At 35.8% G+C, this 27,307-nt stretch overlaps 1 protein-coding gene across 1 annotated transcript in view; it reads left to right on the top strand.

Annotated features, from left to right (window-relative positions):
* The window catches only part of LOC149215205 (inositol hexakisphosphate and diphosphoinositol-pentakisphosphate kinase VIP2-like), a 556,818-nt gene that overhangs the window by 59,901 nt on the left and 469,610 nt on the right, over nt 1–27,307 (top strand). The gene's annotated exons all lie outside the window — the stretch shown is intronic.

Here is a 27,307-nt window from a genome sequence, read left to right as displayed (position 1 = left end):
ACTCCTTCCCTAGAAATAATATGTCCCAAATATTGAACTTGTGATTAAAATAAATTGAATTTATTTAGCTTGGAATACAACTTGTGCTCCCTCAACAACTATAATATTTCTTTCAAATGTTCTTCATGTTCATATATAGTCTTTGAATAAACTAGAATTTCATCCACAAAAACTTATCCAAATATGGTCTAAGGACATTGTTCATCAAACATAAATGTGTTGGGGAAATTTTTGTCTAAATGGCACCACCACAAACTCATAGTGTCCATATCTTGTCCTGAAGTTTTTCTTGTTGATGTCTTCATCCTTAATCTAAATCTTATAATAACCACATCTCAAATCTATTATTGAGAACATTGCAACCCCTCTCAACTTATCAAAGAAGTCATCAGGGCTGGGCAATAGGAACTTGATCTTCATGGTGGCCTTATTCAGCTATGAGTAATCAATGCACAGTCACAACATCCCATTCTTCTTCTTTACAATGAACATTGGGGCTCCATAGGGTGACACATTTGGCTTGATATACCCATGGTCCAACATTTCCCTCAGCTGTAATTTTAGATCTACTAACTCTAGTGTACTCATGCAATATGGAGCTTTCAGGACTGGCATTGATCTCGGAAGCAACTCATTGGATAAGTTGATTTCTCTCCTTGGTGGAAATCCAAGCATTTATTCTAGAAACACATCGTTGAATTGCTTTAACACTAGGTGAGCTTGCATTCTAGCCTTGTTATTCCCTAACTCGATGGTTACCTAAACCAGAAACATGGTGCACCCTTTTCTACTGCATCTTTTCACTTGCAACACTAATATTTTCCTGACAGAGACAGGTTTCCTTATTCCCTAAAACATGATTTCCTCACCTTCATCACTGAGGCACTCCAATGACTTGTTGTAGAAATCCACTTTGGTTCTATGAGCTGCCATCTAATCCATGTTAATCAGGACATCATATGATCCCAATGGTAGGATGGTGATGGTGGTTGTAGTGGACATGTCACTCAGCTTCATGGGTCACAATTCCATTAATTCCTTCACTCTCTTTTTGGTTCCTATGGCTAGCTAGACCACCCATGATTCTTCATGAGTGCTATTTTCCATAGCACATTTCTTTGCGATATTTGGGCTAATATAGCTTAAATTAGAACCTGAGTCAATTAAAATTGAAACAGGTTGGTTGAAGAGAATACCTTCCACTTTGACCACTGAGGCTTTATGATTTACTTTCTTGTTGTATAATGCCACATAAATTTGAGGCACACTCTAGGCCACATCATTCATTGTCACTACCTCTTGAACAACAAAAAACCTTTTGCTACTTTGCTATTGGTGAGGGAATTCCTTCTATAGGTGGTTCTCTCCACATGTCTAGTAATGGAGCAGTCCTCTCTTGAACCTTGCGGCTTCCTCTTTGACTAATTTAGCAAGTTGATCTCTATTCGCAGTAGTGGAATTATTTGGAATTCACCCTTGGTAGGAGTTGTGAACATTACAACTTTCTCTTCTTCCTAGTGTCCTAAGGGCTCTCCCTCCCCCTTAAAATTGACTTTTTCCTTCCTCTTCCAGTTTGATCGTAATTTAGCCTTATGCTTGGACTTATCATAGCAATACTTATCCTTTCAGATGGTATCCTCCGAGGACCTTGGCTCATAAAACTCAATCATTTCTTAGTAATCTTGTGGTAACCCACTGAGGTACCTTTGAATCTTCACTTTCTCATTCCTAATGTATGCAACATACCTTACCAGCTAAAAAAATGTATTGGTGTATACATCTACAATAATTTTGTCTAGCTTATTCTCATGGAACTCTTTAACTTTTTTATCATATTACCTCTTGGACAGGTACTTCTCATGGAAATACTTTTCAAAATTCCTCTCATAGAAATACTTTTCAAACTTTCTTCATGATAATTCATTGTATCTATGCATTTAACATTTCTCAAATATTACCACCATGCGTAAGCCTTTCCCTTCAAGTTGAAAATAACCATTATAGCCTTCATATATATTTTCATATTAGTCATGGAATCTGAATTATTTCTTCATTCTCAACAGCTAGGTTTCTAACCATCAAAGGTAGGGGGTTTAACCTTCTCTAATTCCTTTGGTATTGAGCTCTTCTTGCTCATCCTTTAATGTCAGCGTCTCTTGGTTTCCACACTACACAAATGGTTATGGCTACTTGACTCCCTATCTTGAGTATTATGTGGGGATTTTCCCATAATTGTGCCTTCACTATTTTTCTTGTGCCTCTTCCTTGACTTGTTGACCTCTACTCTATTGGCTTCCAATCCTTGCTTCCAAATTTCAAGATTTTGCTTGGATTTGTGCCTACCTAGTTAGTTAGCGCCAAGCTCGTCTTTATTTTTTCTTTGCAGATCTAACAAATTGTGTAAGATCACTGCATTCAAATTTACGTGTCTTTATTTTGCTCGTACAATCCTCTCATTGTCTTCTTTGTAACTTCTCAATTCAACTCTTAAACTCCTAAGGGTATCCATCTAATCAGGTAATTTTTTCCCTGACTTATTTCCCATTGTGTCCTCTTCCTAAAGATGATAGGATTTAGGCATGTTGTATTCTACCATTGTGTTGCTCATTCCTTTATTTCTTGTTGGAAGTTCTCTCTCTCTCTCTCTCTCTCTCTCTCTCTCTTTCTCTCTCTCTCTCTCTCTCTCTCTCTCTCTCTCTCTCTCTCTCTCTCTCTCTCTCTCATGTTGTATTCTACCATTTTGTTGCTCATTCCTTTATTTCTTGTTGGAATCTCTCTCTCTCTCTAAAATAATAATTCAAACAATCTATCAAACCAACAGTCGTATCAACTATAAGTTTAAAATCAATACACGTGTGTATCTAGCAATTAACTATCAAATCAAAGGTTTATCCTCCTTGTGTGAGCCTCTCTAGGTCTATTGTTGAACCTTTGCTCTGATATGATCCACTCTATAATAGAGCTTTAAATTTTAATCCCAAGGGCCCAATGTTGAACATTTTATTTATCATTACTTTGTGACAAAGGATCTAAACTTATCACCAAAGGTCCAATTTTGAACATTCGCCCTGATACTACTATGTAACCACCTCACTTCCACCCCCTTAAGTATTTTTGGTTGAGGAAGGTTTTACCTATTGTTTGACCTGATCTCTAAGGTCTGTTATGAAGATGGGGTTAGCAAAAAACCTCATTTTTTCAAGTCTATGGAATTGAATTTTGATATTTCCATTGTGTTTATCTTATCGAGAGATTTCCGATGATACAAAATTTTCCTCGATTTGATTCCTGGATCAAAAGTACACTCTTTGGAAATCAGTCCATAAAAAGGGAGCCACATCAACAAGCTATCCATGTGGCTTCCTACGTTGCCTCCACATAAACCCAACATGTCTACACATTGGGGCATGTCAGCTAATTCCATGCCATGCCGCTTGATGATATAATTTCCTTGGAATTCAACATTCACAAAGGAGAGGGGGTGGTGGGTGATGAACGATAAAAGAAATTCCACACTCCAAGTTCCTCGGTCAGGTCAGCCCAATCCTTCAACGGTGCTCTTATCTCACACATCCATAAGACAAGGTGGTGGTCAATAAGTTGTGGGTGGCGAAAAACGTTCAAGCACTCCATGTTCCACCCAATCCCCACTCGCAACTCTTTTTTTCATGTTTAAGTGGTATTAGGCCATGTGCATCAACCTCCAACTAATTTGTTAGACTTACCAACGATTGTCAGCCCGTGCAACATAGTTCTACTAGGGCATGGTTCCACTAATTCCCATTCTTATTGGCCCCGCCTGCATACAATAATTTTTAAAACTCTGCAGCTTGTCGAAACCAGTGAGACACACGTATATCATGTTAAACAAAACAAAATAATAGAAAACATATAGGATAAATTGTGAGTTTCCTTTTATTCAAAAATATTTACGTATTTATACAATCTTATGACCCATGGTTTTCATATTCTAAGTTGTCACTTGGACTCCAATTAATGTTCAAATTCCACACCATAACCCTTAATGGATTAGGTGTACAACATTCCCCCCTTAATCCAAAGGGGTATATATGAGTCCAAGAAGAGAGTTGAAATACAAAAATGAAAAAATGCACAGTAGCAATTGGCTAATTGTGCTCTCTGAAATGATGGTATAAGGTGGCAGAACTTGAGGTCTCAACCAATGGTGGTTAAGAATGACCACCAACACTGGAACACTTAGTGCAGTTCCTGGAACAATTCCAAATATGGCTAGAATATGAAGTCTTCTACTAGAGGAAGTGCTCCCTATTTTCTGAAAAAGGGAGACCATTGAAGTCTCAACCTAGAATGCTTGATGTAGTTCTTGGAACAATTTAAAATCTGGCTAGAAGTTGAAATCTTCTGCTAGAGGAATGTTTTAAAATGGAAGACCATTGAGGTCTCAACCTGCGGTGGTTTAAGGAAGGCCACCAACCAAAGTGCATGCTCATATGGAATTTCTATGTCTCTGATACAAATCTGAATCTGGGTATGGCTGACTCTAGCTCTAGGCTCAGGAAATAAGCTCATGTTGTGGCTCAGGCTCGCTTGATTTATCTTTGAAGTTTGTAGATGTCCATCGATTCCCTTCCTGTCAGATACAAGGTGAGAAGATGAAGAAAACTCAACTTTAATATGTGTTAATACTGGAGAACATATTATGTGGTATGACCAAAATATCTTCTTGGCTATTGAAGCCCATTTCCAAGAAGTGATCCATCTAAGGTGAATCTTTGTTCTTGCAGGAGGCTTTTTCTGAAGCATTATTTTTATGACAATGCTCACATGGGTGAAGATCAAAACAATGATATTTCACATGTCGAACTCTATCACAATGTTGGCATTTAACAAATTGTGGTGAATGTGGATGAGAAGAAGTATCTAGAATAGTTGAATATGAATTGTCATGAAGAAACCCGTCACTTTGAAATTGAATGGGCTTGGAATAGTCTAGAATATGAAAGGATAAATCTTTGTCATATCCAAGACTAGTTTTGTGCTTGTTGTTGAAAAGCTCTTCCCAAGGTCTGATGATGGGCTTGGAAAGTGAAACTTGAACTTATGCATCTTTATGTAAAGTTGCTCCTAAAATGTCAACTTCAAACTCAAAAAGGGTATTTTTCTGAAGAAAAAAAGTTTAGAAGGATGTCTAAGTTGTTATAGCTTATCTTGTTGTAATTGTGACTCGACCTGCAAAAAATCATTTTTTTCTTGTGCATCTTGCAGACATATTTGAAAATCAGAAAGAGTGCATGTGCTTACTTTGAATGTGCTTTCAGCGGTAGACATGATTAGAGTTCTTAATGACTCTAATAAATTATCAATTTTAGCCATTTAAAAACTTCAAAAAATTTGTTGCAACTCCACCTTATGTTTCGAGACAATACTAGTTAATCCACTCTTCTTTGAGAACAATTATTCAAGCACAAACCGAGGGCAGAATTCAATTCAGGAAGGTCTATTTACACCATCAAATGAGATTGTAATATTTTGAGCAACGACTTCATAATGATCAACATTCAGTAACTTAATGTTATCAAGCTTGTGAATGATCTTGGAGGCTTGAGGACGCAGCTAAAGGAATGGGTTGTGTTCAAATGAAATTATCGGTCTCTTTGTATAATTACTTGGCCTCACTTAGCCTTGATGCTTGAATGACCTCTTTCCCCTTGCAAATTATTGGGAAAATGAATCAACTATGACAATTTTCAAATTGATGGTAGAATAATCATCGGCCTTGACTTTGGATCTTTCAAACTTTAGACTGATATTATATAAACTAAATCGTATATATATAAACGACACTTGAATGGGATTACAACTTACAACTCGTAGCAGACACCAGACACTATGAGGAGACACAATCGATTGTCATTATGGACATGATCGGAAGATAACTCCTCAAATTTTGGAAGAACTCGGCCACGTATTAATCCATATGCCAAATCACTCACACAGTTGTCCATGGTGAATAGCACTTTTCACACACATGAAAAAAAGGTGGAAATATTTCATAGAAAAGCCTTCAAATCCTCACGGTCGAGAGAGCAGTATCTTTGGAGGGTGTGAGAAAGGCGTAGCAAATGAAAAATATAGAGATTGTGTATCATTCGACTCACCTTGTCCACATGAAAAATGGCACTGCTTTCTTATGGAATGACATCTTTAGGTTCACAACGCATAGCAAATAATATCAAGTGCTCAAGGAACATAGAGAAATGTTATGTTAGCATTGGTAGGCTAACTAGAACCGAAGGACTGGATGACAACACTGACTTGTGTGGAGAGTGTCTAGAACAATGGTTGGAAATATCAATTGATCCCCTCGTCTTCTTGTATTGGGGATCGTGAGTACAGGAAATTAGGGAACATAAAATCCATATGGACACCTACGTCAAACATTGTAATTAGTTATGAGATAAGAAGTGACTCTAGGGCTGGGAATTGGAAAACCAGAAAGGCGTTGCATTTAATTCACGATTTGAATGTGTGGAGTTGGTTAGACCAAATCACAGAATGAGAAGACAAAATAAAGGAGAGGGGGATGGTGTAGAGGATGCAATTGTACAACCACAATGATTGGTTAAAGCATTGGAGCTCTAAGAGACACAGACGAGAAATTTTGTGGAGCATTAGAATCCCTATGAGAATGTTCAAGTTCTGGAAATTGGATAGGGCAAGGAGTACAATTCGAATTTAGATGAGATGGAGACAAAGAATGGCAGAGTATCAGAGGGATAGAGTCTAGAGAGGCCGGACTGACAGCATAACTGGTCACAAAACTAGTGGCTCAAGTTTGAGTAGGGCAGGAGTACACCTACTCTAATACCATATTAAACAACACAAAATAATGGACATAGATAGGATAAATCATGAGTTTCCTTTTATTCACAAAGATTCACATATTTATACAATATTATGACCATTGGTTTTCATATTCCAATTGGTCTCTTGGACTCCAATGACTATTCAAATTCCACACCATAACCTTTAGTGGATTAGGTGTCCAACATAGCATAGTGAAGTCTATGATGAAGTGTGAGAAACGGGGAAGTGACCACCTCGCCCATTCTTGGTAACTTGAATTCCTAAGGCATGTAACATCCCAAGGGTCACATGCCTGAACCATTAAATTACTCATGGGGTGACCCAGACTACTAACTTTTGGGAGTTATGATCTGAAAACTTGAAATCACAATGCTTGTTTTACACCAACTAACCAATTAAGCTATATATGAACATATATCAATCAAAGACCCTAGAGATAAATTTGAATGCACATGGATACATAATGTCCCACATTCAACATAAATATAATTAAAAGTAACACTCTCCATGTGTGCATTAACATTCATGACCATACAGGATATCATTCCAGTTGCGAGTATAATAGTGAGCATTTACAACTCAGGCATTCAACGTTTTCATAACATTCAAAAGCTGATACCATAGACAATATAACCAAAATCATTGCATTCTATGAGAACAAGTACTTCAACAATTTTCACTTATCTATGTTATTAAAGATGATTGGAAAATGAAGGAGATACTTCAAATCTCCACCTAACCATAGGCCAACTACACTATACTATTTCTTGTGGCTAACCACCCCCAAGCGAGATCTAAATTCTGAGGGCATGTGTAGTCAGGGAAGTTCACACGTAAGGCTTAGTAAAACACTCAGGGTATGGAATCCATTATCTAGGTGGTTTGTCAACTTCTTCCTAGTAGTAAGCACCATAGTGACTCCATTACTCTCTTAACTCAATCACAAGGATTCACCAAAGAACCAACTGGGGTATTTCTCTATTCAAGGAGATTGAATACACTGTCTAGGTTGTTTATCAGGTATGTTTTCATTACAAGCAACAAGATGGCTTAGATTCCATGTCAAGTGGTTTATTGGTCATACCGCAAGCACTCAAGTTGTTTATCATCTTATTCAGCAAGCACTTATTGGTTTATCATCTTATTCAACGAGCACTAAGAGGTTTATTGTTAGAAAATTATATATTACGGAGCCATGGAACACATAAATATTGCATAAATATAAACACAGAAAACGCATAAAACAAGAGAGACACAGATATATGTGGTTCACCCAGTTTGGGCTACGTCCACCCCGAACAGCCAGTTCTTCCTTTCTATTATCCAGCAAAATGAAGAGACACAACCTATAGCAGATCTGTTGTAATATCCTTTGTTTTCTCTCACAGTCTCACCTCTTTGTTTCTCGCTTAGAGAATACACATCTATATCACAGCCTCAAATACAATGCCCTCATACAAAGAGAGGGGTTGCCTTCTAGGGCAAAAAACCCTAAACTAAACATAAGTTCTACCGTCAGATCATCTGCCTAATGAACGGCCCAGATTGACTAGAAATTACTATAATTTTACAAGGCAATTTTACATCTATTTTTGGCTTCGGGGGTGCTGCCCCCGAACCCCCACCGGGGGACCGCTGGCCCCGGACCCCCACGTGGAGGGGTGTACAAACTTCCTGGGGTATACATTCGGTTGAAACAAAGACCTCTGAACAATCATGCTCCACACACAACAATCTCCCACTTGGAGAATGATTGTAGCAACTCCACCACTGCTTCATTTGCTGGACAATGACTCCTATTTGGACCTGGATGTTTCTCATCTTCATCGTCATCCTTGAAGACCAATTGAAACTGAGCATGTTCTCAGTTTCTCCCTGGTTACAACTTTTGTTATCATGTTTGCAGGATTCTCGCTAGTGTGTATCTTTTCCAGCTTCAACTCTCCATCTTCCAACACTGATCGTATGAAATGGTACTTGAGTTGTATGTGTTTAGTCCTGGAATGAAATGTTGAGTTCTTTTCAAGATGAATGGCACTTTGGCTATCACTATATAACGTGCCCATATCATGCTCCTTACCCAATTCACCCATAAACCTTTGTAACCAAATCATTTCTTTACTAGCCTTTGTAGCAACAACATACTCTGCTTCTGTTGTTAAAAGTGCAACAACACTTTGGATTTTTGAAACCCAACTGACAGTTGTTCCACCAACAGTAAATACATATCCTGTAGTGCTCCTCCTGTTATCTCTATCACCTGCCATATCTGCATCAACATATCCCTATAAAGAAATGTTTGAACCACCAAAGCATAATGTTTGATTTGTGGTACCTTTCAAATATCTGAGAATCCATTTCACTACCATCCAATGTTCCTTTCTTGGATTGTTCATGTACCTGCTTACAACTCCCACTGCATGTGCAATATCAAGTCTTATGCATACCATTGCATACATTAAGCTTCCAACTGCTGATGCATATGGAACTTTAAACATATAATCCATGTCTTCTTGGGTCTTTGGGCACATTTCCTTACTAAGTTTGAAATGGCTAGCAAAAGGTGTACTAACTGGTTTTTCATTGTGCATATTAAATCTTTTCAACACCTTTTGTATGTACTCATTCTAAGACAATGTTAATTTGCGATTTTTCCTATCTCTAGTGATTCTCATACCAAGGATTTGTTTTTCAGCTCCCAAATCCTTCATTGCAAATGAATTTTCCAATTTTCTTTTGAGAACATTTATTTCCTGCATGTTAGACCCTGCAACAAGCATGTCATCTACATACAATAACAATATAATATAGTTGCCATCATTTTGCTTTTTCAGATAAACACAATGATCAGAGTGACATCTAGTATAACCTTGTTCAGACATAAACTAGTCAAATTTTAGATACCACTGCCTTGGAGCCTGTTTTAAGCCATACAAGCTCTTCTTCAACCTGCACACTAGTTTCTCCTTCCCTTTCACCTCATATCCTTGTGGTTGTTGCATATATATCTCTTCCTCTAAATCCCCATGGAGAAAGGTTGTCTTTACATCTAACTGCTCAAGATGCAAATCTTCAGTTGCTACCAGACTTAAAATAGTTCTGATTGAAGTCATTTTAACAACGGGAGAAAATATCTCATCAAAATCAATACCTTTCTTCTGTGCAAACCCCTTCACCACAAGTCTAGCTTCGTACCTTTGTTTTCCTCCATCTTCTTCCTTCAACCTGTAAACCCATTTATTCTTCAATGTAGTTTTTCCTACAGCCAACCAGACTAAGTCCCAAGTCTGGTTATGCATTAAGGAGTCCATCTCTTCTTCCATGGCTACCTCCCACTTCTTCCTGCTTTCAACCTGCATTGCTTCTTCATAACATTCGGGTTCACCATAATCAGTCAACAATAAATAATATAATGAAGGAGAGTATCGTTCAGGGGGTCGACTTATCCTGGTAGATCTTCTAACACCACTTTCAGGTGTTTGGGGTGCTTGTTGTTGTTGTGGTGGTTGCTGTTGTTGTGGTTGTTGATTATTATTATTTTCAGGTACCTTTACTTTTTCAGTGATTTCATCAAGAACTGCATATTCCTTGTTTTCTTTTTCTTGCTTCTTTTCCTGCAACTGATTCTTATACAAGACCTTTTCATTGAATATTACATCTCTACTCCTAATGATTTTGTGATCTTCGTAATCATATAAGCAATAACCAAAATCATTAACACCATATCCAATAAAGGTACATTTCTTTGACTTTGCCTCAAGCTTTGTTCTATTTTCTTTATCAATATGGACAAAGGTCTCACAACCAAAAGGCTTTAAAAAAGAGTAGTTTACCTTTTTACCTGTCCATGCTTCCTCTGGAACACCACCATCCAAGGAACTTGAAGGCCCTCTGTTTATTAGATAAACAGTAGTATCTACAGCATTTGCCCAAAACTGTAAAGGCAATCCTACATGCAATCTCATGCACCTTGCACGCTCCATGATTGTTCTGTTCATCCTTTCTGACACACCATTTTCTTGTGGTGTTCTTGGAACTGTCTTCTCTCTACGAATTCCATGCTCTGAACAGTACGTATCAAACTCTTTGCTGCAATATTCACCTCCATTGTCTGATCTAAGACACTTCAATTTCTTTCCTGTCTCAAGCTCAACCAAAGCTTTCCATTTTTTGAAAGCATCAAATACATCAGATTTATTCTTAATACAATAAATCCAAGTTTTTCTAGTTGCATCGTCAATAAAAGTAACATAATAACGAGAGCCACCGAGAGATGATACCTGAGCAGGTCCCCATACATCTGTATGCACAAGCTCTAATTTTTCGCTCTTCTTTTCTTTCCCAACTCTGAGAAATCTAACTCTCTTCTATTTTCCATAAATGCAATTCTCACAGAAGTCCAAATCAACATCCTTCAAACCCGGCAACAAATTCCTTGAGTGAAGAATCTTCATCCCCCTTTCACTCATGTGTCTGATCCTATGATGCCATAATGCTGCATCTGCTCCTTTGGAAGTTAAAGCATTAACAGAGTTAGAAATACCATTGCATAAATACAATGTACCAACCTTTTCGCCTTTTGTTGTTACCAGGGCTCCTTTGGTGACCTTCCAAGATTTATCTGTGAAAGTTGTCACACAACCTTCACTGCCCCACTGTCCTGTTGAAATCAGATTTTTCTTTAGATCTGGAACATGCCTTACCTCCTTTAGTAGCCATTGGTTTCCATTCTGTTGTTTTATAAGAACCTTACCCATTCCAACAATTTCAAAGGGCTTATCATCACCCAAACGAACTTGTCCAAAATATCCTTGAACATAGTCATGAAAGTATTTCTTATCAGGTGTGGCATGGAATGAGGCCCCTGAATCTACCACCCAGGAATCAGTAATATTTTCGAAAGAAAGAATCAAAGAATCTTGTAACACTTCACCTGTCACATTTGCTTCATGATTGTTTACTTGTTGTGCATCTCCTTCTTTTCCCTTCCGAGATCTACAGTCTTTCTTTAGGTGTCCTTTCCTTTCGCATTTCCAGCACACTATCCCCGATCTATACTTGGATCTGCCATTCCTTGATTTACTGCGATATCCTTAGCTCTTTCCTCTTTCCATTTTTCTTCCCCTAGACTCTGCACTCAAAGCATTACCCGATGTCTCACCGGAGCTTTTCCGTCGCATTTCCTCGCTAAGGATAGCACCGACAACATCATCAAACTTTAAAGTACTAGATCTAGACACAGAGTTACTAATGGCCATTACTAAACCATTCCAACTTGCTGGTAATGAGCACAAGAATAACAGAGCTCTAAATTCATCATCAAAGTTTACCCCTACAGAACATAACTAACTTGTAACAGTATTAAAGTCATTTAAATGGTCTGCAACAGATCCACTTTCCGACATCTTCATATTAAATAACCGTTTCATGAGAAATTCCTTGTTTGAGGCTGAGGGTTTTTCATATAGTTTCTCCAACGCCTTAATCAAACCCTCTGTCATTGTTTCCTTCAAAATGTTGAAGGCGACCGATGCCGCGAGGCACAACCGTATTGTTCCAAGTGCCTTTCTATCGAGAAGGTTCCATTCTTCATCTGTCATACCCATCGACATCTTTGTTTTTCCACCCAATGATAGGTACAGATCTTTCTGATACAAATAATCTTCCATCTGCGTCTTCCACAGCGAGAAGTTTTGGCCATTAAATTTCTCAACCCTAAACTTAGCATCTTCTACCATTGCTCCCACTCGAACTAGGAACCCTTCTTTCCTGCGATTTTATCAACCAAATAGACCTTCAACTCTGATACCAGTTGTTAGAAAATTATATATTATAGAGCAATGGAACACATAAAATATTGCAGAAATATAAACACAGAAAACACATAAAACAAGAGAGACACAGATATACGTGGTTCACCTAGTTTGGGCTACGTCCACCCTGAACAACCAGTCCTTCCTTTCTATTATCCAGCAAAATGAGGAGACACAACCTATAGTAGATCCGCTATAATATCCTCTGTTTTCTCTCACAGTCTCACCTCTCTATTTCTCGCTCAGAGAATACACATCTATATCACAGCCTCAAATACAATGCCCTCATACAAGGATAGGGGTTGCCTTCTAGGGAAAAAAACCCTAAACTAAACATAAGTTCTACCGTCAAATCATCCGCCTAATGAACCGCCCAGATTGATTAGAAATTACTATACTTTTACAAGGCAATTTTACATCTATTTTTGGCTTGGGGGCGTTGCCCCGGAACCCTCGTCGGGGGACCGCTAGCCCCCGGACCCCCCAGCTGGGGGGGATCGGCCCCCCTGGACCCCTAGGGTGTACAAACTTCCTGGGGTATACATCTGGTTGAAACAAAGACCTCTGAACAATCATGCTCCACACACAACAATTATCATCTTACTTAGGAAGCACTAAGTGGTTTAATCTTCATCCCAACCTCCCACTTGACATTAGGCTTAGGCACACAATCCAAGGCCTCAACATAGTCATAGGGAATACTTTCATAATTCACAGAGCACAAGGTTTAGTCATGCCCAACTCTCCTCCTGCTTGTTTTCACACCAGTTACTTGACAAAGTTCCTTTGAAGTAGTTCTACACAAATCTTCCTTATGTTCTATGTTAACTAGTGTCTTCCAGGATTTTGAATGCTCTTCTTGTTCTATTTTGCACCAATTGTTTATTTTATTCACGCCACCCCTTTTCTCCTCATTCACACCTCATATATTCAACCCTCGAGACTTTCATCCTCTCCCCACCACATTCCATGAGGAAAGGGACAGTATTGGCATTGTTCTCCACATAAGATTCCCACTCCAAACTTCATTGCCTATTATCATAGGCTAGTCCATGGTAAGGGTGCTATTCATGGTAATTAAGTGAGGTTAGTATGGGCTTGGTCAACGCAAGCCATGGGAAACCAAACAAGCACACAACAAGTAGCCAAATTGGCACACAGAAGACCCTCAATGGGCCTTCTCCTCAGAGATTTGGATTTATATGTCCCTCCCTTCAGCTAGCCATCAAATTATTTTCACAAAAATTTGCATATGTCCATAATTCAAAAAGTTGTGTTTACATACAAGGGTGATGTAAAAAGGGTTGTTACAGAATTTTCCACCATCAGTTGCAATAGATTGTAAAATTATTAAAGAGATATGGATAGGTCATCCTTGTGATTACTCAAATTTAAAAAAAAATGGTTGTGAAGCTTATGCTCTTAATCATAAATATTAGTGTTCTAAGTTAGACCCCACATCAAAAAAGTATTTTTTTGTTGATTGTGATGATGTAGTTAAGGGACATAGATTGTGGGATTTTACTTCCTATAAAATCATCATTAAGAGAGATGTATCTGATGAATCCTATCTCATATAAAATGAAAGAGTGTAGAAATTGAAGTGAAATAGGAACATGTACCACAATATCAAGAAATTTAATTGGAGACTCAAGCATCAACATAAACAAGGAAGCACGAAGAAGCTCCTAAAAAAGAAGAACATAATGATACAGAAAATGTACAAACAAATGTGGAAACACCACAACCAACACTAAGGAGATTTACATGGGACAAAATCTTCCAAAGAGGTATGAAAATTGTGTTTCATCTATTTCATTGTCTATTAACGATGGAGAACCTTCGTGTCATCGGGAAGCTGAATGAATTACACTAAAAGCGGTGAATGAAAACTAGCGATGAAATAAGAAATTGATGCCTTGGAGAAGAATAAAACATGGGACCTGGTAGAATTCCAAAAGGACAAATGGGTTGCTGGGTGTAAGTGGGTATACAAATTGAAGAAGGGTGTTGATGAAAAGGTTGAGAGATACAAAGCAAGACTTGTTGCAAAAGGATATCCTCAAATTGAAGGTATCAATTTCTATGAAATGTTATCACTTGTTTTCAAGCTTGTTTCTATTCATTTTGTATTAGAATTAGTTGCTTTATTTTACCTTGAGTGGGAGCAACTAAATGTTAAAAAAAAAACATTTTTACATGGAGATTCAGATGAGGATATATATATGGAACAACCAGAAGAGTTTGTTCGAGATTGCAAGAGAATATTTATTTGCACGTTCAAGAAGTCATTATACCTCCTAGGAAATGGTACAAGAAGTTTGATTCCTTCACGATGAGCCAAAAATTCACTAAAAGTGAGTATCACCATTGTGTTTACTTCAAATGTTTAAATGGCATATCCATTGTCTTAGTGTTATATGTTGACGATATACTTGTCACAAGCAAAAGCATGGTTAAGATCAATAGGTCAAAGGCTCGATTAGCTAGGACTTTGGAAATGAAGGATCTAGGAGAAACAAAACAAATTTTGGGCATGGAATTACACTGAGACACAAAATATGGTAAGCTTTGGTTATCACAACAGAAGTATGTGGAGAATGTACTTATAAAATTTGGTATGAATAATATGAAACTAGTAAATATCCCTTTTCCTTCCCATTTCAAGCTTTCTTTAAGATTATGTCATAGTAGTAAAGAAGAAAATAATTATGTGTCTCGTGTACCATATGTGACTGCAATATGATATTTAATGTATGTGATGGTAATTGTTAGACCAAATATCTCACATGCAATTGGTGGTGTTAGTAGATACATGGAAAATACAGGAAAAAGGTAAACAATAATGAAATGTGTGCTTCGGTATCTCAGAGGCGCAAGTAATTATTGCTAATGGTTGTAGCGATATGGTCTATGATTATGTTGATTCAAATTTTGCACGTGTTTTGGAAAAGAAGCTATATACTTCAAGTTATGTCTTTACTATTGCATGAGGATCTATTAGTTGGATGTCAAAACTTCAAGAAACAGTTGGTTTATCCGCTACTGAAGAAAAATATATCATTGTATCATATGCATGAAAAGAGATAATTTGGTTAGACAGTCTTATGAGTGAGTCTCGAAACAAGCAACATAAGACAAATGTACTATGTGATAGTGAAAGTGCATTTGGATAATAAGCTTATCATAACAAGACTAAGGGTTTTGATACTAAATATCATTTGCAGTATAAGTTGTTGTTGGAGGTGGAGTAGGCTTAAGAAGGTTCGCGCTCAAAAAAAAATTGTGTAGACATGTAAAAGTGGTAATGTAAGAGAAGTTGTAGTGGAGTTTGACTTCTCTTGGCATGCAAAAAGGGTAATGAAATGGGCTTGGGAAGGGTATCAAGTAAATTGTTTTCAAGTTGGAGATTGTTGGATTTGTGACAACAATTCATTTTTTTAAAACATATGGTTGTTCCCCTTCTAAATATTGGGGGTTTCAAAATGTTTGACTTTTCGCATTTTCTAAATGGAAGCCAAAAGTTGTATAAATGCATGTGGTAGTGAACCATGTAGGTATATAAAGATTTATATCTTGGCTTACAATGAATTTTCTAATATTTTTGTTTGACTTTTCCTCTACAATTTTTTGTTTTAATTTCATGTGTGCAAGTTGTGTGTATGAATTCTTTATCTATAATCTTCCTTCCTTTTTTTTACCCTCCAAATATTGATACATATGCACTTTATATATGTGTGTGTGTATTAATATTAAAAAAACAATAATAAAATATTAAAATGCTTTTACTTTCCTTTTATTTATTTTGTAAGGACAAGAAGGGGTGGCCTCCGACAGTAAGTTAGGGATGCCAAAGGCTAGACAAACTCATACCTATGATATACAAGAGGGCCCCATCGACCAGCTCGAATACAATTTCTAATATTCTTGTGTTGGGAAAATTATTTTGCCAAAGAGCATGGCAGACAGACATTCATCTTCACCGATTGCAAAATAAGCAACAGGGAAGTCAAGTTGTAGATTTGAATATGTGGAATTGAAAGAAGGAGAGGATAATTACTCCTCCAAGGTTATAGTTGGAGTATGCATAATAGAAAAGAAGTTGAACCACCACTTTTTGTATTTTCACTACGCAAAATTCTTTAAAACAATTTTACAAATTTATCTCTAGATTTTCTTTCTCAATTCATTTAGATTCAGAACGACTTTTACCGTAATTTTTCTTTTTTAACAAGAATCATGGATACTTTATATTAGAAGGAGTTGAGTAGAAAAATCAAGAAATAAATGTTGATATTGATAAGAGATACATTCTCCAGGATGTATGTTTCTAGAATCATATGTTTCCTATTTTCCATATTCTTCATTTTTACACATGTAATTCTGATCATCCCGCTACAATGCTTATAGCTTTTCTAGAAGTGGTTTATCAAAAAACAAAATGTGTATTTCATCCCTAAACCTATTTATGAGTTTGGTAGTATTTCAAAGGCATTTTATTCTTCAAGAGTTTCCTCTTGTGGCTGATCCATTTACCTATGCACCTCTTTTAAGAGAGAAAACATAACATTCCCCTACACTTTTAGAATTGAGAAATTTTGTTTGATCTAAATTCTTGTATAGAGAAGGAGGTTATTTTCATGATTGATCCTAGTACTAGAGCAATCTTCATTTGAAATATCCCTAAGAGTCTTGTGTATTTGCATAAACACTATAACCTTCATGCAATGCGCAAAGGTTATACAAAACCGAAAATCCAAGGCCTTCTCTACCAGGAGGTCATCTTGTCGTGATATTATTTTGAAATTCATTAACAAGACCATTGAAGTCCCTTCTCCACACAAGAGGAGACGAAGCAACATAACCAAAAAAATCAGAAGAGCCATGAAATCACTAATTCCACAAAATTCAAAGGGCAAGGACACAATTAAGATGGAATAGCAAGACAGTGCCACAAGGAAATGATACCCATACAATATGAAGGACCAATAATAACGAGTAGATTGCCACACGGGAGCCCACAAGATGATATTAACACTAAGCAATGGCTACCAACCACAAAAAAGAAAGAACGAAGGGGGCAGAGAGATACCCTTTATAAGCTTGCACCTTATGAATGGCCAAAGATCCAGGACAGACAAACTCTTAGAGTAGATAGAGGAAGACACTTTATAAACCAAGTCAGGCGACCAACAGCAGCTCATCAACCCCAACCACCATGAAACAAAATATTTTTTCCTTGTATTGTCCGCAGTGGACGCCATTATGATATGAACAATTCTCCTCTCATAAGTTTCTTCCATCCTTGCTTAGATGTACCATAGAGAATACAAATTGTTTATCTTCATCGATTTAGAGTGGGAGCACATCAATCCGTAGAGTAGGGGGATGAGAATTCTGAAAAAACTCGTGAGAATGATTAGGGGGCGTCATATGTATATCCTTTTGAAGTTGTTGGGAACTGACTAGTATTGAGGGCACATGTACACTCCATGATGCCTAAGAGGACATGTGGAGTTGAATTCTTCCCAAAGAAGCTTTGTTGTATTGTTCATGAGGGGCGTTAGGGGAGGGGTTCAATTTTTAGCTGACCTTGCCAATCTAAGTCCCCCTTGATGAGATATGCTCCCTTGTTATCCATATCATTAGCATTTGAATTGTTTGCCCTTAATACATGATAAAATTGAATTTTGGGAATGAGGTTCAAAAGATTAAGAATTCATTTAATGATCTAAGCGATCTTTAGATCCTAGGGAAGAGTTTTACTTATGATTCTTGATATAATGAGGACGGAATATCCAATCATTATGATTTCGTGAATATTCATTTTCACAACTTGTCTTATTCCTTAGAATAGAGCATGGGCTTTGGCAACGTTATTGATCACCTTTCCCAATCCCCAAACAAATTTATATTCATGTTGTTCCTCAGGATGAATGATCTCGTCTCCCTGTCTCCCCTGCTCTTCTCGTTCCTAACTTTAACCTTAAATTTTACTCTTAAAATTAGTTAATATTTTTTAAAATCAGTTTTTTTTTAAAGAATCTTGAACTTTTCCAGACACTTTGAAAACCAAAAATATGCCCATACACATTTTGGAGAAAATATTGATATTTTACCACAACAAAAAATAATATTTTATTTCAATTTTTTGTAAAAAACAAACCAAAATTTTTTGAAATAATATATAGTTAATAAAAATGGTTAGTAAATTAATAAAGAACAAAATTTTATTTGTATTAAATATTTCTGATTTTTAAGTTATACGATTATTTTCTCGCCTTCAATTAGACAACCAAAATCCAAAAATGATTTTAATCACAAAACTAATATCCACGGCATCGCATAAGATCATAGCTAAATATTATATAGTATCTAAAACTAGCTAACTTTTAACCTTTCAAATAAAACGTGAATAATAAAATTCAATTGCAGTTTATCCGGGTGCTCAATCAGAAAATATCACGAAACGTTGAAGAACTTAATATTTTTCAATAATAATAAAAAAATCAATAAATGATTCTATGCCTCTTACTTTGTCTACTTTGAATGGACTTTTAGCCACTTGCATGATTAAACTTGCTCGCTTCACATATTTATTCAAACTGTGCCTAGTTAATAACTTTAGCCACGAATCGAGCTAAAAAAATATTTGTAAGTTTTCATGGAGGATAAAATTAAGTTTTCAGGTTGTTTTAATAGTATTTTGGAATTAAATATAATTCGTAATATTGAATATTTTAAATAAAATAAATTATATTTTAATTTATAAAATATTTAAATAATAATATATATAAAATATAAAATTAATAGCAATAGTGTGTTGATATATATTATATTCCAATTTTAAAGTTGTTACCAATATTACTAACCAATATATATATATATATTACATTTATGGTATATGAACACTGAGAATTATAATTTAACGCTAATGTATATTATGTTTAGTTAATAATTTTAGTCATGATTGAAGAGCTAAAAATATTTGTAAGTTTTAATGGAGCCAAGAATAAGATTAAGTTTTTATGGAGTTTTAATAATATTTTGGAATTAAGTTTTTATGGAGTTTTAATATTGTTTTGGAATTGAGTATAATTCGTGTATATTAAATATTTTAAATAAAATAAATATATTTTAATTTACAAAATATTTAAATAATAATATATATAGAATATAAGATTAATAGGAATGGTGTGTTGATATATATTATATTTCAACTTGTAAGTTGTTAGAAGGTATTACTTATGTGTGTGTGTGCGCGTGGTACATGAACACGTTCTACATATTGAGAATTGTAATTTAATGTCAATATTGGAATTTTCCACATCTTAATAATGCCTAGACTTTAGTATTTATTTTCATCAAAATGTGTGTTCTTCTTGAATTCTTTTATGTCCTAGCAATGCTTCAAATTTTAACTTCTAAATTTTATTTCAAACAAATTAAAGGCCAATTCAAGATGGCTCTAGCTCTTAGCTAAAATCATTCTATAGCATCTATAGTAGAGTAGACTTTACTAAGTTACTATATTCAACCATTTAACAAGTTACAATTAACAAAACTCGATCATTGGTCTATATAGCTACATTATTAAAAAAATATTCAAACATGTCATGTCATAAGTTATTACTTTTAGGTTTTAGCAAACCCCATAGGCAATTAAAATAATAAAACCAAACAACAAAGTTTAAGAAACCACATAATGGAACTTACAACAATGGAGGAATCACATAGCAAAATTTAGAGGACAAGTATGCTTGGAAAACATTGTTATGAGAAAATGACAAATGTTGGTATTTGGTCACAGATTTTCACATTGCTACACACAACACTTCACATTGTGGCAACATGCTTCACATTGTTTCTCATGGTGCTCCTCAATGCATCTCTATCACCCGTGACTCTTCAATGTGCCTTGGCCCTCACTCAATTGTGACTACTCAAAACACGTTGGCCCTCCTCACACAAGATTCACAATGTTGCTCACACACACAATGAATCACAATATAGAGAGATGCCAAATACCAAACAATGTGTATTCTTCGTGATTGGGTGGTTATCTTATATGTAGAAAGTAAAGTTTTCGTTTAAATCATTTTATGGTTTTTTTGAGGGGGTAACATGAGGTTGGCACCAAAACAATGAAACAACATGCCAAGGATGCACAAATTTGGGGCCGACAACCTTGAGAGCTTGTGAATACTCTTGCTACATGGGGAATTTTACAAGCTCCTTATATTAAAAACTTCATTTAAAACAGTCCTAAACTCTTAAACTTCCATTTGCTTGACTTCAAAGCTCCCATGTTCTTGGAACCATTCCAAACCAATTAGGTATGTTTCATACTCGTTCCTCCTAAAAATGTCAGAATGGTAAGAACAAATTTTGGAGACAATGGGCAATTACCATGCAAGTAGAATATTAATGTATATGTATCACACAAAAATGATTGTAGAAGAAATGAAATAATGATCTATTTCTAGGTTATAATTTAGAGCATATCGTATTGTAGAGAAAGAGGTAACATATGTGGAATGGTATGTAAAAAAAATTGAGGGTTGGTATTTGTTAGGATTATAGAACATAATATGGTGTAACATTGTACAAAATTTAATAAAATAATGTAATTTTTTAAGGAAAATTTGATAAGAAATTCAAGAGAGTATCAATTAGTTTTCATTTAAAAGGATTTAAATTAGGGACATGTGAAGAACTAGTTAAATGCTCAAAAACATTGATCACACCTATAACTAATATTTTAAGTTTAATATTACATTTAATCCGCTCTCTTTTCCTTCTCACTTTGCATTAAGAATTAGTTACCTTATTAGCTTTACTATTCATCATTTTTTTCATTTTTTTATTTAAAAATTAATCAGTGAAACTACCCATAGTTTCAAACCAATTGTTATCCAACAAAAAAATACCTTAATAATGCATCTATTCACCAATTATTTTGCTCCCAATAAACTATAATAATTTCTTTTACTCATATAATTTTCTCATTTTATCTCTATATACTTCTCACTCCATTTTTTAATATAATAACTTACTATACAAATTCATCATCCCCTAATTTTAAAAATAAAATAAAAAAATCTTTTGAAACTCATTAAATAATTGATTTTAGATATTCTAAATAACCTTTGAAAACTCGTTAAATGATTTTGGATATTCTAAATAGCCTTAAGAAACGTGACCTACTAAACTAAAATTGATATTCTTTAAAAAATAATAACTAATTTTAGATATTCTCACTGACCACTCTAAGAAACGTGACCTGCTAAACCAAATTTGATACTATTAAGGGTAACCACATAACAAGCAAAACGAAAATGAAAGACATAATGCTATCCCAAGCTTGTTTGATGGTGTGATAAGTTTAAATCTTGTGGATATAATTATAAGTTAACTTATAAGGCTAATTTTTTTAGTCAATCTTAAGTAATCGTTATAATTCAAGTTTAATGAAAAACTTCATGAGATTCAGAGTTTCAACGCAATCATGATGTCTTGGATGATGCATATGCCCTTGGGGTCCCTTTGTGAAATTATGCAAATCTTCGGGGAAACCAAAAAAATAATATATAATACGTGTTTCCTTAAGGAGAAAAATTTCAACATAACCCATACATATGTATGAATTTGCAAGTGCCCTCTTTGAAATTATCGAAAAAAAATTAGATAACCAAAAAAGGCAGTGTATCCGAATCTTCGAGAAAACCGAAAAAAATGAATTAATAAAACGTGCTTTGTTAAATGATAAGGATCAAAGTTTCAACATAATCATACTTCTTTGCCTCAAGTAGCCTCTTTGAAATTATCGAAATAAATTTAGATAACCAAAATGGCAGTGTTTCGTTAAATTCTAGTGTGGATAAGTAGCCAAAAAAATAAAAAGTCAGAATTTGCAACGCATTAGAGAAGAGGTTTTTATTGTTGTGTAAGGACAAGTAGTTATTATAGTATTGGTCTCACATATTTATCAAAAAAATGTATATAGATAGTTTATATTAAATTATATCTAATATGAGCCCATATATTGATAGGACCAACAATTGTCAAATACCAAGCCTTAATATAACAAGTTGACAAGACATATTGTCCCAACTACCTCCAGCGTTGAATTACCAATTAAGTAAAAATGCACTATAAAACATTCGATTGAATTTTATCCAAGAGTACACCTATCCCATCAAACAAGCACCCACTGAAGCAACACATCCCATTGTTGGGTAATACCTGCACAAGAATAGGTGAAATGTGTGTCAACCATATCTACATGTGTGTTTAACCATTCAACCTAATGAAGGCAATAAATGACACCATTCAATTCAGGAATTAGTTCAGAGGATGCAATAAATGACACCAACCCTTTCAATTCAGGGATTAAACACACCAACCCTTTCAATTCAGGAATTAAACATAGGAAAGCACAAGGATCAACCATGAAAGTTTATCAGCCATTGGATCATGTACAAATCAATCCAGAACACACATTTGAATTTGGGAGATGGCAATCCATGTCAATCTTCCCTACCAATCAAATTCTACATCAAAAAACTATAAAACAACCTCAACCCTTATTGATTTGCATTTGAAACATTCATTCTACTCATCAGTTGTTGGAGACATATAATCATAGTGTGCATAGTGTTACATTCATTCTATTCAACAACATACAATCAGAGTGTGTGCACGGTGTTATTAGGTTTAAATTTTTTTAATAACGTTATCATGTTGATTTTTTTACCATTATTTTTGTTTACTTTTGTTATTGTTATTGTTTATATGATTCATCCATTCCCATAATGTTTACACGATAGGACCATTCCCATAATGTTTACAAAATATATTCCTTGGTAGACATATTCTAGCATCATGAATTCTTTGAAAGACAGAGTTCACACGCCATAGAGGTAATATTTGATTAGCAAAAGCACCCACAAAACGAATAGCTAAAACACATAACCAAGCAACCTGGGAACCCATGAACACTTATTACTCTGCCACACTTCTTATCCTTATTCTGATATTGAGGGCTATCTAATCTGATGTAGAAGAGGGATTAAGATCAACACTACACCCTAACTATACGAAGAATACAAGAACTGTGTAATTGCATGCGCAAGTATACATAGATTATTCATTGATTACCATTGCAAATAGTATGAAGTGTTACAAAAAGAAGACTGAGTAAAATCAACATGTTTATTTTCTAGTGATGTATGCTCTCTGGTACAAGCTATGTTATTGTTTATACACCTCACATAATTTAACCTATCAAAGAAGTAATTGCGATCAAGCTGCAAACAAGGATTTGATAAACAATTTTAAATTATTTGCAACCCATAATTGTTTAGGGACACATGGCTTACCACGCACATAGTCCCAGAATTCAGCAAAAGAAAATGTTAGATTGAAGTTACGGTACATAGCTAAAGCATTGATTGGAGTTGCTCATTGATTACAAAGGCCAATGAATTACCTTGTTTGCTAATATTGTATTGACATGGTATTATCCATTCTATACGTATTTGCAAGAGTTGTGTACATGTAGTTGACTAGAGGCTTAGTGGGTTTTGATTCTTCTGACATGTAACATACATTATTGGATAAATGGGTTGACTAATACAAAGAGTATAGGGATTGTTATAGTTATGATTGAAGAGGAGGAGAACGAGGTGGTTGAGTGGTGTAAGGAGATGGCCCGATTGGGACATGGGTTAGAGCTTATACAACTTAAATCCATAGTAGCTCAAATCTATCAGGGGAGGCCAAACCCCTTCAAAGATGGGTTATCATGGTGGAGTGGGTTATAAAAAGGCATCCATACCTTGTGCTACGTATAGCCGAGGGCCTTGATAGAAACATGATTTAAATCTACGCCCTGCAATTGTGTCCAAGTTCTGCAACACTCTTTCTGTTACATATGAGCAACACTCATATGCCCTAGACCATATATGGAATTGTGATGAACCATGCTTATAGGCAGGAAGGAATTTTGGTATGTGGATAATTACCATGAGAGGGAGCAGAAATGTGCCTAATATTTTTCCTAAGAGCAGGGAGTGGATCACTATTCTTTGTTGTGTCAATGCAATTAGTTCTTCAACCCCAGGATTTCATCTATTCAAAGGTAAAACTCAACTAAAAAACTATGTACAAAATTGTGAACCAGGTGCATGCATGGCTTCACATCCCCATGCATGGATGAGCAGGGAGTGGATCACTATTCTTTGTTGTGTCAATGCAATTGGTTCTTAAACCCCAGGATTTCATCTATTCAAAGGTAAAACTCAACTAAAAAACTATGTACAAAATTGTGAACCAAGTGCATGCATGGCTTCACATCCCCATGCATGGATGACAAAGGAATTATTCTTGAATTGGCTTTGTCACTTTGTTGCATATGTACCAAGTGGTGTCTCACCTGAAAACATACACTTACTGGTTTTATATGGCCACGGAAGCCACATGGTTATGCAGACAATTGAGGAGGCCAACAATTTGGGCATTGATCTATTAACAATGTCGGCTCATACCACTCACAAATTGCAACCCCTTGATGTCAACGTGTTTGGGCCTTTCAAGAACTATGTCAGTTTCAAGCGAGCTTCGTGGATGGAAAAGAATCCAGGGGTAGAAGTAAAAAGGTTTGAGCTAGCTGAGATTGCAAGTAAAGCATTTAAAAGGGCTCTCACACCTTCTAATATCAAGGTTGTATTAGGAGGACTAGTATATGGCCACTTAATGTTGCTGCTCTTATGCATGGTACTCGTTGTAGCCAAGAATTTGACGTGGAAAGTCAAGAAGCAGAGAACTTACAAGACCATGTTTATGCCCAAGAAGATGTTGTTGTTGTTGAAGGTATAATGTCCCTTTCTGAAGGGCACTTCTATAGCAATGATGACGAACATGTGAGTGAGACACAGTTCAGTCATGAAACAATTTTCAATAGCATGGAGGTTGTCACAATCACTGAACCACCTACCAATTTTGCATGTGATATTCCATATGAGGTAGTTGATCATGTGAATGAAAATGAAAACTTGATTTCAAATGATAATGCAACAGGATTAAACAATGAGCAATTATCATTCCAACCCAATTAATCCCACCATCATGGTTGGCAGAGGCCATGATAAATATCAACACACATAATGTGTCTATCACCAATGAGGAAAGCATGGACATGCCTTCACAACCATTAGAGTTGAACATTGAACTTGTCCATTATTTTGTGGACAATGGATCATTGGAAGAGGAACCAATTCAGCATGAAGTACCATAGGAAGACAACAATGGGGGCCAATCATTTGTCCCAAAGGTTTAAAGGCAAGTTTTAGGTCCTAAGGAGCATAGGACAACAAAGCAGAGAATACTTGGTGCATTCCTAAAGCTACCAGGAGAGAGAGTGCAGGTCTCATCAAGGCACTCAACATCATATTTTCTTCATTTGTGGAGGAGTTCATAGTTGCTCACCTCTGAAGATTATATGAATTTATTGTTTGAGTCTGAACATAAAAAAAATGAAATTCAGGAATCTAAAAAGAGAAAGAAGGAGTTGGCAAAGGAAAAGAGAGCTACAAGGATTGCAGTAGCAAAAGATCGAGCAAAGGAAAGGTTGGAAAGACAAAAAAACAAGGGAAGATAAGTAACATCAAAAACAATTGGCAGGGCAAGAGAGGGAGGCAAGAAAGGTTCAACAAGTGTTGGAAAAATGGGGAGAGTGACAAGCAGGGAAGACTATGGTCCAAGCCAATTTGAGGCAAATAAGATGATGTCCAACACTTTATACCACATTACAAAGCATACACCATTATACCAACACCTGATTAACATCCAAGTCCCCCGCTATTAGCCAGGGGTTATTCCCACCACTTATACCCCTATCGGTGCAGGTTTAAATCCTAACTGTGTTTATAGGACACCTGCACTCAGTGTTGGGGTTAGTAACACTTAGGCTACTCAACCCCTCCATGGCTACAAGGAGAAAATTGGAGTCAAGCATATGGAAAAACACATCCTAATTAGCCAATCTTGGGTAGTCCACCATACTTGGGTCAGGCAGGCAACTCAACAATTTTGGGCAATGTAGGAAATGAAGGCCATCAAGCATAGGGGTGGCATGACTTAATTTTTGTAACCACATCGCAATGTGGATTTTGTAAGGATGCAATATGTTGCATGGTTAATATAATAGTTCATGGTTCATGGTCCATTTCATGGTTAATATGTTGCATGGTTAATATAATATTTCATGGTTCATGGATCAGGTAAGAAATTTTGAAGACACTTTATGTATTAGGTTATCCTATAGATTATTGTTGCATTCAAGGAAGGAATTGGACCTTTTCTTTGTTATGTCCATGGAGCACACCTTTCATATTGGTTTCATAGTTGAAGCTACACTACTAAAGACCAATTTATATGACATAGATGTTGTTCTTAAGCATAGAAGACACATGATGGCATATTAGTTAAGTTAAAGGACTTATTTCAATGTGAAGATCCAACTACAACAAGTATGACCAGGATAATGATGCACTAGTTTAAACACTTGAGCAATGGCAATAGTATACCCTTGGTAAAGAAACTTATGACCAGGATAATGATGCACTAGTTTAAACACTTGAGCA

This window comes from Pinus tabuliformis, chromosome 1_1 (assembly GCF_031772625.1).
Source record: "Pinus tabuliformis cultivar Carrire ecotype Pingquan chromosome 1_1, CPIR1, whole genome shotgun sequence".
Classification (NCBI taxonomy): domain Eukaryota; kingdom Viridiplantae; phylum Streptophyta; class Pinopsida; order Pinales; family Pinaceae; genus Pinus; species Pinus tabuliformis.
The sequence above is the reverse complement of the archived record's forward strand: the minus strand, read 5'-3'. Positions and strand labels throughout refer to the sequence as shown.